General features: G+C 42.2%; 1 protein-coding gene across 1 annotated transcript in view; it reads right to left on the bottom strand.

Moving 5' to 3' along the window:
* The window catches only part of LOC126365740 (RNA polymerase-associated protein CTR9 homolog), a 105827-nt gene that overhangs the window by 81243 nt on the left and 12798 nt on the right, over positions 1 to 11786 (bottom strand). The window lies entirely within an intron of this gene.

Here is an 11786-nt window from a genome sequence, read left to right as displayed (position 1 = left end):
TTGCTAGTACTTCAGGATAAATGTCAGTATTACTGACAGACACGTGTGAAAGTACTTAATCTATTAAAAACAAAGATTCCAAGACTTACCAAGCAGGAAAGCACCGGCAGACAGGCACAATGAACAAAACACACAAACACACACACAGAATTACTAGCTTTCACAACCGATGGTTGCTTCTTCAGGAAGGAGAGGGAAAGACGAAAGGATGTGGGTTTTAAGGGAGAGGGTAAGGAGTCATTCCAATCCCGGGAGCGGAAAGACTTCCCTTAGGGGGAAAAAAAGGACAGGTGTACACTCACGCGCACACACACACACACACACACACACACACACACACACGCACACATATCCATCCGCACATACACTTAATCTGTTCTAGCTTTAGGAATTAATAGTCTCGTTCTCGGGAAGGCGAGAGAGAGAGAGAGAGAGAGAGAGAGAGAGAGACTGAGGAAGGCACACTTAGACAACAGAACAAGAGGGAACAAGGCCTCCCCTTGATCTCACAACAGGTTAGTTGCTCCCAATCTATCCATTTCCCCTCCCCGTGGTACAAACTATTAACTCCAAAAGTTAGGATAGTGTATGTACTTTTGTGTGTGTCTTTTGATAATACTGAGATTTCTTGTACTGGTCAACAATTCCGTCTCATATACAAGGTGTCACTTACAAGAGTCAGGGACATATTCTCTGGTATTTTGACAGATACTTGCAATTTTGTTTTTGTAACGTGTATCTGGAGTCATTCCATACAAATATTGCCCACCATGTCTTTCATGCAATGCCCACTGCCAACAGAAACAATTTGTTTCCTGCTTTTTTGTTTTTTGTTTTTTAAAAAAAGAAAAAAATTTAAAGCAGACTTTTATGTGCCCATTCGACAGAGTAGCCCCAACTTAGTCTAGTGTTATATTTATTTTGTCAGTATGCATTGACAGGAACAGTAAAACACGAAAATTGACAAAGTACTCCATCAGCACTGAGGTACAGTGGTAGCAGCCAACATGGACCATGATGGTCCTGTCGCTTTTGGAGTACGGAATATTCTTCATGTTTTATTCTTTCTGTTCATAAATATCAATAAAGCAATTATTGCACTACGGTAATTTTAGACCACTTTATCAAATGGGCATGTAAAATTTCATTGTAAAAATAATTTTGTTCGGAATGACCGAAGAGCAGTATGTATTTGGCTGACTCAAGTTACACACTGCATAAACAAAATTAAAAATATCTGCTGAAACATCAGAGAATATATATATATATATATATATATAGGACCTATAGGACCTATATATATATATATAGGACCTTTAAATATGTCTGCTTGTGTCTGTGTATGTGCGCATGGATATGTGTGTGTGTGTGTGTGTGTGTGTGTGTGTGTGTGTGTGTGCGCGAGTGTACACCTGTCCTTTTTTTCCCCTAAGGGAAGTCTTTCCGCTCCCGGGATTGGAATGACTCCTTACCCTCTCCCTTAAAACCCACATCCTCTCATTTTTCCCTCTCCTTCCCTCTTTCCTGACGAAGCAACTGCCAGTTGCGAAAGCTCGTAATTCTGTGTGTGTGTTTGTGTGTTTTGTTCATGTGCCTGTCTGCCGGCGCTTTCCCGCTTGGTAAGTCTTGGAATCTTTGTTTTTAATAAATTTTTCCCATGTGGAAGTTTCTTTCTGTTTTTATATAAAAACAGAAAGAAACTTCCACATGGGAAATATATATATATATACCAAGCGCGAAAGTGCCGGTAGATAGGCACAATAAATAAAACACACAAACACACACACAGAATTTCTAGCTTACGCAACCGGCGGTTGCTTCTTCAGGAAAGAGGGAAGGAGAGGGAAAGACGAAAGGATAAGGGTTTTAAGGGAGAGGGTAAGGAATCATTCCAATCCCGGGAGCAGAAAGACTTCCCTTGGGAAAAAAGGACAGGTGTACGCGCGCACACACATCCATCTGCACATACACAGACACAAGCAGACATTCTGGGAGACTGCGTGTAATGGGTTGAAGGTGTTGATCTACGTAGGCAGAGATACGTTCTGTGGGGGCATGGTAACCAGCTACAATGGGGCGGCCAGGATGTTTGGGTTTGTGAATTTTAGGAAGTAGGTAGAAGGTAGGGGTGCGAGGTGTTGGTGGGGTGAGGAGTTTGATGGAGTCAGGTGAAAGGTTTTGTAGGGGGCCTAAGGTTCTGAGGATTCCTTGAAGCTCCGCCTGGACATCAGGAATGGGATTACCTTGGCAAACTTTGTATGTAGAGTTGTCTGAAAGCTGACGCAGTCCCTCAGCCACATACTCCCGACGATCAAGTACCACTGTCGTGGAACCCTTGTCAGCCGGAAGAATGATGATGGATCGGTCAGCTTTCAGATCACGGATAGCCTGGGATTCGGCTGTGGTGATGTTGGGAGTAGGATTAAGGTTTTTCAAGAAAGATTGAGAGGCAAGGCTGGAAGTGAGAAATTCCTGGAAGGTTTGGAGAGGGTGATTTTGAGGAAGAGGAGGTGGGTCCCACTGTGATGGAGGACAGAACTGTTCCAGGCAGGGTTCAATTTGGATAGTGTCTTGGGGACTTGAATCATTAGGAGTGGGATCAAGATTATTTTTCTTCGTGGCAAAGTGATATTTCCAGCAGAGACTACGAGTGTAGGACAGTAAATCTTTGGCAAGGGCAGTTTGGTTGAACCTGGGAGTGGGGCTGAAGGTGAGGCATTTGAATAGGACAGAGGTTTCGGATTGGGAGAGAGGTTTGGAGGAAAGGATAACTACTGAATTGGGGTGTTGTGGTTCCAGATTGTGTTGACTAGAATTTTGAGGTGTTGGGGGGAGTGTAGCTGGAAGTGGAAGATTGAGTAGATGGGAGAGACTGGGTCTGTGTGCAATGAGAGGAGGTTGAGGTTTGTTGGAAAGGCTGTGGAGGGTGAGTGAGTTGCCTTTCCGGAGGTGGGAAACCAGGAGATTGGATAGTTTTTTTGAGGTGGAGGGTGCATGCTGTTCTAATTTGCGGTTGGCCTGTAGGAGGATGCTATGAACAGTCGGTGTGGATGTGGAAGAGGAAAGATTGAGGACTTTGATTTGGGATAGGAGTTGACGGGTGTTCATTGGCCGAGTCGATGTATCGGTGAAGGATTAGGCGGGTGAGGGCTATGGATTGTGCAGTTTGGAACTGGTATAAGGACTGATGGAAAGAAGGATTGCAGCCAGAGATGGGAACTTTAAGTGTGAGGCCTTTGGGGGTAATGCCGAATGTCAGACAAGCCTGAGTAAATAAAATATGGGAGTGTAATCTGGCTAGGGTGAAGGCATGTTTGCGGAGGGAATGTAAATAAAATTTAATGGGGTCGTTGTAGGGATGTTGTGAGGTTGACATGGTATTATAAGGTGGAAAGAAACTTCCACATGGGAAAAATATATTAAAAACAAAGATTCCAAGACTTACCAAGCGGGAAAGTGCCGGTAGACAGGCACAATAAAAAAAAAACACACACACAAAATTTCGAGCTTTCGCAACCGGCGGTTGCTTCGTCAGGAAAGAGGGAAGGAGAAGGAAAGATGAAACGATGTGGGTTTTAAGGGAGAGGGTAAGGAGTCATTCCAATCCCGGGAGCGGAAAGACTTACCTTAGGGGGGAAAAAGGATAGGTATATACTCACACACACACACAAGGAATGACTCCTTACCCTCTCCCTTAAAACCCACATCCTTTCATCTTTCCTTCTCCTTCCCTCTTTCTTGGCGAAGCAACCGCCGGTTGTGAAAGCTCGAAATTTTGCGTGTGTGTTTGTGTGTTATTTTATTGTGCCTGTCTACCGGCACTTTCCCGCTTATATATATATATATATATGCCAACCTATTTATGGGTCGCTTAGAGGAAGCCTTCTTGGTTACCCAAGCCTGCCAACCCAAAGTTTGGTACAGATTTATTGATGACATCTTCATGATCTGGACTCACAGTGAAGAACAACTCCAGAATTTCCTCTCCAACCTCAACTCCTTTGGTTCCATCAGATTCACCTGGTCCTACTCCAAATCCCATGCCACTTTCCTAGATGTTGACCTCCATCTGTCCAACGGCCAGCTGCACACATCCGTCCACATCAAACCCACCAACAAGCAACAGTACCTCCATTATGACAGCTGCCACCCATTCCATATCAAACGGTCCCTTCCCTACAGCCTAGGCCTTCGTGGCAAACGAATCTGCTCCAGTCCTGAATCCCTCGACCATTACACCAACAACCTGAAAACAGCTTTCGCATCCCGCAACTACCCTCCCAACCTGGTACAGAAGCAGATAACCAGAGCCACTTCCTCATCCCCTCAAACCCAGAACCTCTCACAGAAGAACCCCAAAAGTGCCCCACTTGTAACAGAATACTTCCCGGGACTGGATCAGACCTTGAATGTGGCTCTCCAGCAGGGATACGACTTCCTAAAATCCTGCCCCGAAATGAGATCCATCCTTCATGAAATCCTCCCCACTCCACCAAGAGTGTCTTTCCGCCGTCCACCTAACCTTCGTAACCTCTTGGTTCATCCCTATGAAATCCCCAAACCACCTCCCCTACCCTCTGGCTCCTACCCTTGCAACCGCCCCCGGTGTAAAACCTGTCCTATGCACCCTCCCACCACCACCTACTCCAGTCCTGTAACCCGGAAGGTGTACACAATCAAAGGGAGAGCCACATGTGAAAGCACCCACGTGATTTACCAACTGACCTGCCTGCACTGTGATGCTTTCTATGTGGGAATGACCAGCAACAAACTGTCCATTCGCATGAATGGACACAGGCAGACAGTGTTTGTTGGTAATGAGGATCACCCTGTGGCTAAACATGCCTTGATGCACGGCCAGCACATCTTGGCACAGTGTTACACCGTCCGAGTTATCTGGATACTTCCCACCAACACCAACCTATCCGAACTCCGGAGATGGGAACTCGCCCTTCAGTATATCCTCTCTTCTCGATATCCGCCAGGCCTCAACCTCTGCTAATTTCAAGTTGCCGCCGCTCATACCTCACCTGTCTTTCAACAACTTCTTTGCCTCTGTACTTCCGCCTCGACTGACATCTCTGCCCTTAACTCTTTGCCTTTAAATATGTCTGCTTGTGTCTGTGTATGTGCGGATGGATATGTGTGTGTGTGTGCGAGTGTACACCTGTCCTTTTTTTCCCCTAAGGGAAGTCTTTCCGCTCCCGGGATTGGAATGACTCCTTACCCTCTCCCTTAAAACCCACACCCTTTCATTTTTCCCTCTCCTTCCTTCCTTCCTGACGAAGCAACTGCCAGTTGCGAAAGCTCTAATTCTGTGTGTGTGTTTGTGTGTTTTGTTCATGTGCCTGTCTGCCGGCGCTTTCCCACTTGGTAAGTCTTGGAATCTTTATTTTTAATATATTTTTCCCATGTGGAAGTTTCTTTCTGTTTTATATATATATATATATATATATCCCCCTTTCATTTCTGCATCTAATAATGTTGATGACATTTGTTTTTTGGTATGGGACCATGTTGTTTAGTAATTTTAACTTATTTAGATCTAAAAGTGCCTACTTGTTGGTCACTTCCCACTGCACTACACTATCTGTGGTATAGGAGGAAAGCAATAGATCAATTTTTTTAGAATAATCCAGAAGTTCTACTGAAATATGTTGTTCTTAATACATTCTGAAGGCACATATTAGTACCAGAAAAAAGTGATGAATCAGTGGCTTGGGATGATCCAGTTGTTTTGCTGAAATGCAGTTTTCCATGTACCTACCCTTACAGCTGGATTTTAAGGCTGGGGTATAAGGACCAACCCCATAAAGCCGGAGCTTCTGCTCTTTTTGGATGAATGCTCTGTATCTCTATATAAAGCAGATCCACAGCAAGTGGACCGATGGACCCTAACTGACTATCTCCAATCTGAACAAAATTTTGCACAGAAGCTCCTTCTTGAATAAAACGAAGCTTAGCAACATTTGAGTTCAAGGCAAAAACAGAAGAATAAAAAAAGAATCATGGTTTGATGGCACTTTCAATAGGAAACTGAAAAACTGTTGAGAGAGTTCTACAACAGTTTTAGTAAACATTATAATGACTTAAAAGTAATACTAGTAATAATCCAAAACAAATTACATGAGATGCACAACCTCCAAACCTCTATCACACATTTGTTTCCATTTGCAACAATCCTTACCACAAAATGTGAGTAGGGACTGCTAGCAAGTAATTTTAAGGGGAAACACCATCACTGACCCCGAAATATCAACTTTGAGACTACCCTCAAGGTCCACATGAACCACATAACTCAAATGCCTGCAAGTTTCCCTCTTGCTATAGTGGCCCTCTTGCTATAGTGGTGTGCAAGAAAGAAGGGAGGTATGTAGTGTGCTTTGCAAAGATGAGCGCTCTACCCACTGCTTACCCCAGTAATTGGAAACACTGTGGCAAGTGCCAACCTGGGTCACTGTTCTTGTTGGAAAAATTACCATATGCTTGAAAAACTATCGCAACAGTTGATGTTTACTTTATGCCACCTGTGATGAACATTGTAGTGGCTAAGTACCTTCACCATACTTAAACTAACATAAAAACCCATGCAGAAAGACATTGTTGGGCAGAGCCACTGTGCACCACATCGCCACATAACTCCTTATGTGAACACCATTATATCGATACGGCATCTGCTACTGTCTGAAATGAACATGACAATGGCAAGATAATCCTTAGCCCACTGTGTTTAGATATTAAACAACATTTACAAAGTAAGTGACATTGTTCACAGATCTCCAATCCATTATCTGTCACGTAACTGACTGTGTGTGGGGTGCACGCAAGGTTTTTCCCAGATTAGGTGACTCTCCATCCAATCCAGATAACGATAGCTGAAGGCAGCCCAGACGCAACAGTGTACGATTGAAAGAAGTGCTTCCCACAGGTGAGAGCACTAAAATCCTCTTGGTTAACTGTCCAAGCTTTCACAACAAAGTGCCAGAGTTTGTAGTGCTCCTGAAAAGCAGTGAAGCTCACACACAGCTAGGTATAGAAAGCTGGTTGAAACCTAAAATTAAAAGCAGTGAGATTTTTGCGGAAAATTTAAGTGTAAATGAAAAGGATGTGCAAATGGGAAATGGAGATGGGGTATTTGTCACAGCAGACTCATACCCACCAAGATAGAATCTAAAGCTGCATGTGAGACTGTTTGGGCTAGACTAAGTATCAGGGATGAGCATAAAATAACAACTGTATCGTTCTATCGCTCAGCAGACTCATCTCCTGATGGAACTGAAAAACTTGCAGTAAACCTCAGTTCACTTGTATGTAAGTTCTCCATTCATACTGTAATCATCAGTGGAGATTTTAATCACACAACAATCAACTGCGAAAATTACAGTTTTGTTAGTGGTGGGCATGGTGAGACATCCTGTGAAATATCACTAAATGCATTCTTTGAACTCTACTTATAACAGATGAAATACACAGCGTTTGGAAATTCCCATTACAAACTTCTAGGACTCTTAGAAGGGAGTGAGTAGACTTTGAAATGCAACCCACATCTGGAAACATATCATTTCCATGCAACAACCATTTGAAAACATATTGGTAATGTGACCACTTTTATATGTAATTGATTAGGATTGGCCCAGTACATTACTTGTTTTACAGTTCCACTTGTTAATAGCCCAAGAAATTGCCCATGTACTCATTGCTGCAGTACAGCCTCTTCCAATTTGGGTGAGTGGCATCTCCTTGGAGCACTGCAGTGCAAAATGAGATACGTGCGTGAACAATGTACTGTTGGAAAGAGCAAACTCTCAAGTTTTACATGGTTTCCACTAGGTAGCACCAGTGTACACCCACTTCAGTTGCACTAAGAATAGTGTCGGGACAACAGAAAGCATTTTGTGTTCTACATTTTGCACAGTGTGGGTCAGTAATAACTGTTCAGTGTGACTTTCGTACTAGGTACAGCGTGGATCCTCCGACAGTGCAGAGCATTAGACAATGGCTTGGGCAGTTCCAAGAAACACGTTGTTTGCGTACATTCGCCATACAGCTTGACAGCTCAGCATGCCTCCAATGTCCATCTAGCATGTCTTACATTGATGTTTACACATGAAACCACACAAAATTCGGCTACTAAAAGCCTTCATGAAGGTGATAAACAATGACACATGGAGTTCTGCAATTTCGTTCTTAGCAAGATGGAGGATGACAGTTTCCTTCCACTCTTAGTGTTTAGTAACGAGGTAACATTCCATTTAAATCTAGATTTTAAACATGGCTGAAACAGCAACTGTTGAAATTCTTCACGGTAAATGATAACTGACAAACAGTTGCAGTTTCCATTTAAATGGAAAAGTGATCTGTCATAATGTGTGATTATAGAGTATGGCACAAATACATGAAGTTGTACAACATAAGAAGGACTCTCCAAAATTTAATGTGTTCTGTGCAGTTTCACAGGAAAAGGTGTATGGTCCATTTTTCTTTGCTGAGACCACTGTTACAGGAAGCACATTTTTCAATGTGCTTGAGAACTTTCTTTTTCCACAGTTGGAGACTGATCTGAAACACTTCATTAACCAACAGGATGGGACACCACCACATTGGCATCTGGAAGTGTGGGAATTTTTAAATAAAAGGATTACTGAATGACGAACTGGTTGCACTGGACCAAATGATTCAGCCTTACATTACTGACTTCCACAGTTACCAGACCTGGCTGTCAGTGATTATTTCTTGTGGGGGTTTATGAAACACACTGTTTATATGCCTCCGTTACCCACATCAGTGAATGAAATGAGACATTGTATAACAGCATCTGTGTAAGCTGTAACTCAAGACTTGCTCCCTGCAGTGTGGGAACAGTCTGAATACAGCATTGACATATGCCGTGCTTTTCAAGGAGGGCATATTGAACACCTATGAAAAGGTATGGAAAAAAAAAACTTTTTGAGTTTCCCCGTTCATCAAAAACATGTATGTTTATTAGTTTCGGAAATATAGACATGCCAAATCGGATGATTCTTCCTGATACACCCTGTACGTTCAGTAAACTAGACAAAAAAAGCTGTTGTGCCATATTTCAATGAGGAACTTGAAACTTTTAGCACAGGGCAGGACCATGTGTAGAGGAACTATGGCTCAAGTTTAAAAAATAGTTGACCATGCACAGGATATATATGTACCCAGTAGAACAGTTCAAATGGGAGGGAACCTCCATGGTATGCAGTCACTGTAAAGAAACTTGTAAAGAAACAGAGATTACAGTGTAATAGGCATAAAACATCTTTCGCAAAATACAAAGAATTTCTGGTTGTGTGTAAAGGGTGTTAGTGGCACCAGAGTTAGTGTCCAGTCCCTAGTGAAGGAGACAGGAACTGAAATTGAGGGTAGCAAAAGCTGAGATGCTTAACTCCATTTTGAAATACTCCGTTACAAAGAAACACCAAGGAGAACTGTCCCACTTTAATCCTCGTACCACTGAGAAGATGAGTGAAATAAGTATTAGTGTCAGTGGTGTTGAAAAACAGCTGAAACCATTAAAACTGAACAAAGCCCCAGGGCCTGATGAAATCCCTATCAGATTACATAGTGAATTTGCAGCTGAGTTAGACCCTCTTCTAACCATAATATACCAGACCCCTTGAACAAAAAACTGTGCCCAGTTCTTGCAAAAGGCACAGGTAACACCTGTCTACAAGGATAGTAGAAGTTATCCACAGAACTACTGTCCAAAATTCCTGTCACTGATTTGTTGTAGAATCTTAGAATATGGATTGAGCTCAAACACAACGATGTATCTCTAACAGAATGACCTCAACCAGCACAGATTCCAAAAAAATCGACTGTGTGAAACCCAACTCGCACTTTTCTCGCATGAACACTGAAAGCTATCGATCAAGGCAGTCACATAGATGCAGTATTTCTAGATTTCTGAAAAGCATTTGACTTAGTACCACATCTACATGATCACATGGGGTATCAAGTGAAATTTGTGACTGGACTGAAGACTTTTTGATAGGGAGGATGTAGTATGTTATCTTGGATGTAGAATCATTGTCAGATGTAAAAGTAATTGTGGGTGCCCAGGGAAGTGTGTTGGGAACCTTGCTGTACATGTTACACATCAATGACCTTGGAGACAATATTATATTAATCTCATACTTTTTGCAGATGATGCAGTTATCTATAATGAAGTACTGTGAGAGAAGCTCCAGAAATATTCAGTCAGATCTTGATAAGATTTCAAAGTGGTGCAAAGATCGGCAACTTGCTTTAAATGTTCAGAAACATAAAATTATTGTACACTTCACAAAATGGAAAAAAATGTGGTACCCTATGACTGTAATATTGATGCTGGAATTTACCAAGTCACACAAATACCTGGGTGTAACATTTTGTAGGAATACGAAATGGAATGATCACATAGGGTCAGTAGTAGGTAAAGAAGATGGCACACTTCGGTTCATTGGTAGAATACTGGGAAGTGCAGTCAGTCAACAAAAGAGATTGCTTACAAGTCACTCAAATGAATGATTCTAGAATACTGTTCGTGTTTGTGGAACCCATACCAAATAGGACTAACAGGGATATTGAACATATACAGAGAAGGGCAGCATGAATGGTCACAAAATGGTTTTATCTGTGGGAGAGAGTGAGGTGAATCACGAGCTATATCACTGTGAGAGAGAGAGAGGCGAGCAACTGTGCCAGGGCTTACTGCAGTACACTACTACCAGCACCAGATTGTCATAATGTGCATGTGCTTAGTGTACAAAGTGTTGCACATTAATCTAAGAGTGAAATTCAAAAGTAAAATAACTTTAATAAACTCCATCAGTGTATGCTTCAATGTATTAAAGTTAACACTGTACGGCCTAAGAATTGAATGACAGAGCAATTAATTAATACAGGTCCAAGAAAGGGGGCAATTTAAATACTGCTACCTTTAGCTAGGGCAGTTTATAGCACATGTTCCATTTGGCAGTCCGCTGTGCCCACATATAAGTATAGCCAGAGAGGCAGAAGAAGGGACACTTCACATTGAGATATTAATCTGCCTGCGCCAGTCAAATGTCTGCACACACTGTGCCTCGACGGCGTGAGCCAAGCAGCTACCAAAAGTGCTTCTGATAAATGTATGAAGCAAACTTTCGAAGATTGTACACCATCCTGCATTGCTTGGATTTCATGGAAGTAACTGCTTGTGTGCCAACCGGAATGTTGACAAAACTACATTGCAACAGGTGAGATTATTTTCCACTTTTAAGGAGCTTTCTGGCTGACTGCAAAAATAGTTTTCAGGCTTTTGTAAATGGTGAAGGCAGGTGTAATGTATGCACAGATAACTTATGTGTCTTTTAAACACTAACGTAACAGAAGAAACAACCTGTTTGATATTTACCTGCCGCCCCAAAAGTGTCACAGAGATACTGAAGAAACTGAACTGTCAGGCTGTTGAAGAAAGACAAACTATCCCCGAGAAAGTCTAATAACAAAGTTTCAAAAACTGGCTTGAAATGATGACTATGAATATATTTTAACCCCCCACTTACTGATCACACAAGGATTATGAGGATAAGATTAGAAGAATTACAGTGCACACAGACATTCAAACAATCATTCTTCCTGCACTCTACATGTGAATGGAATGAGAAGAAACCCTAATAACTGGTTCAATGGGACATATCCTCTGTCATGCACAGACAATTCCATGTCAAATTAACAAGTGCTTCAACCTGACCCTATCAGATTTTTTTGAAATTAAGTATGCATATATTACTCATAAA

Source organism: Schistocerca gregaria, chromosome 4, assembly GCF_023897955.1.
Source record: "Schistocerca gregaria isolate iqSchGreg1 chromosome 4, iqSchGreg1.2, whole genome shotgun sequence".
NCBI lineage: Eukaryota > Metazoa > Arthropoda > Insecta > Orthoptera > Acrididae > Schistocerca > Schistocerca gregaria.
This window is presented reverse-complemented; position numbering and strand designations above follow the sequence as displayed.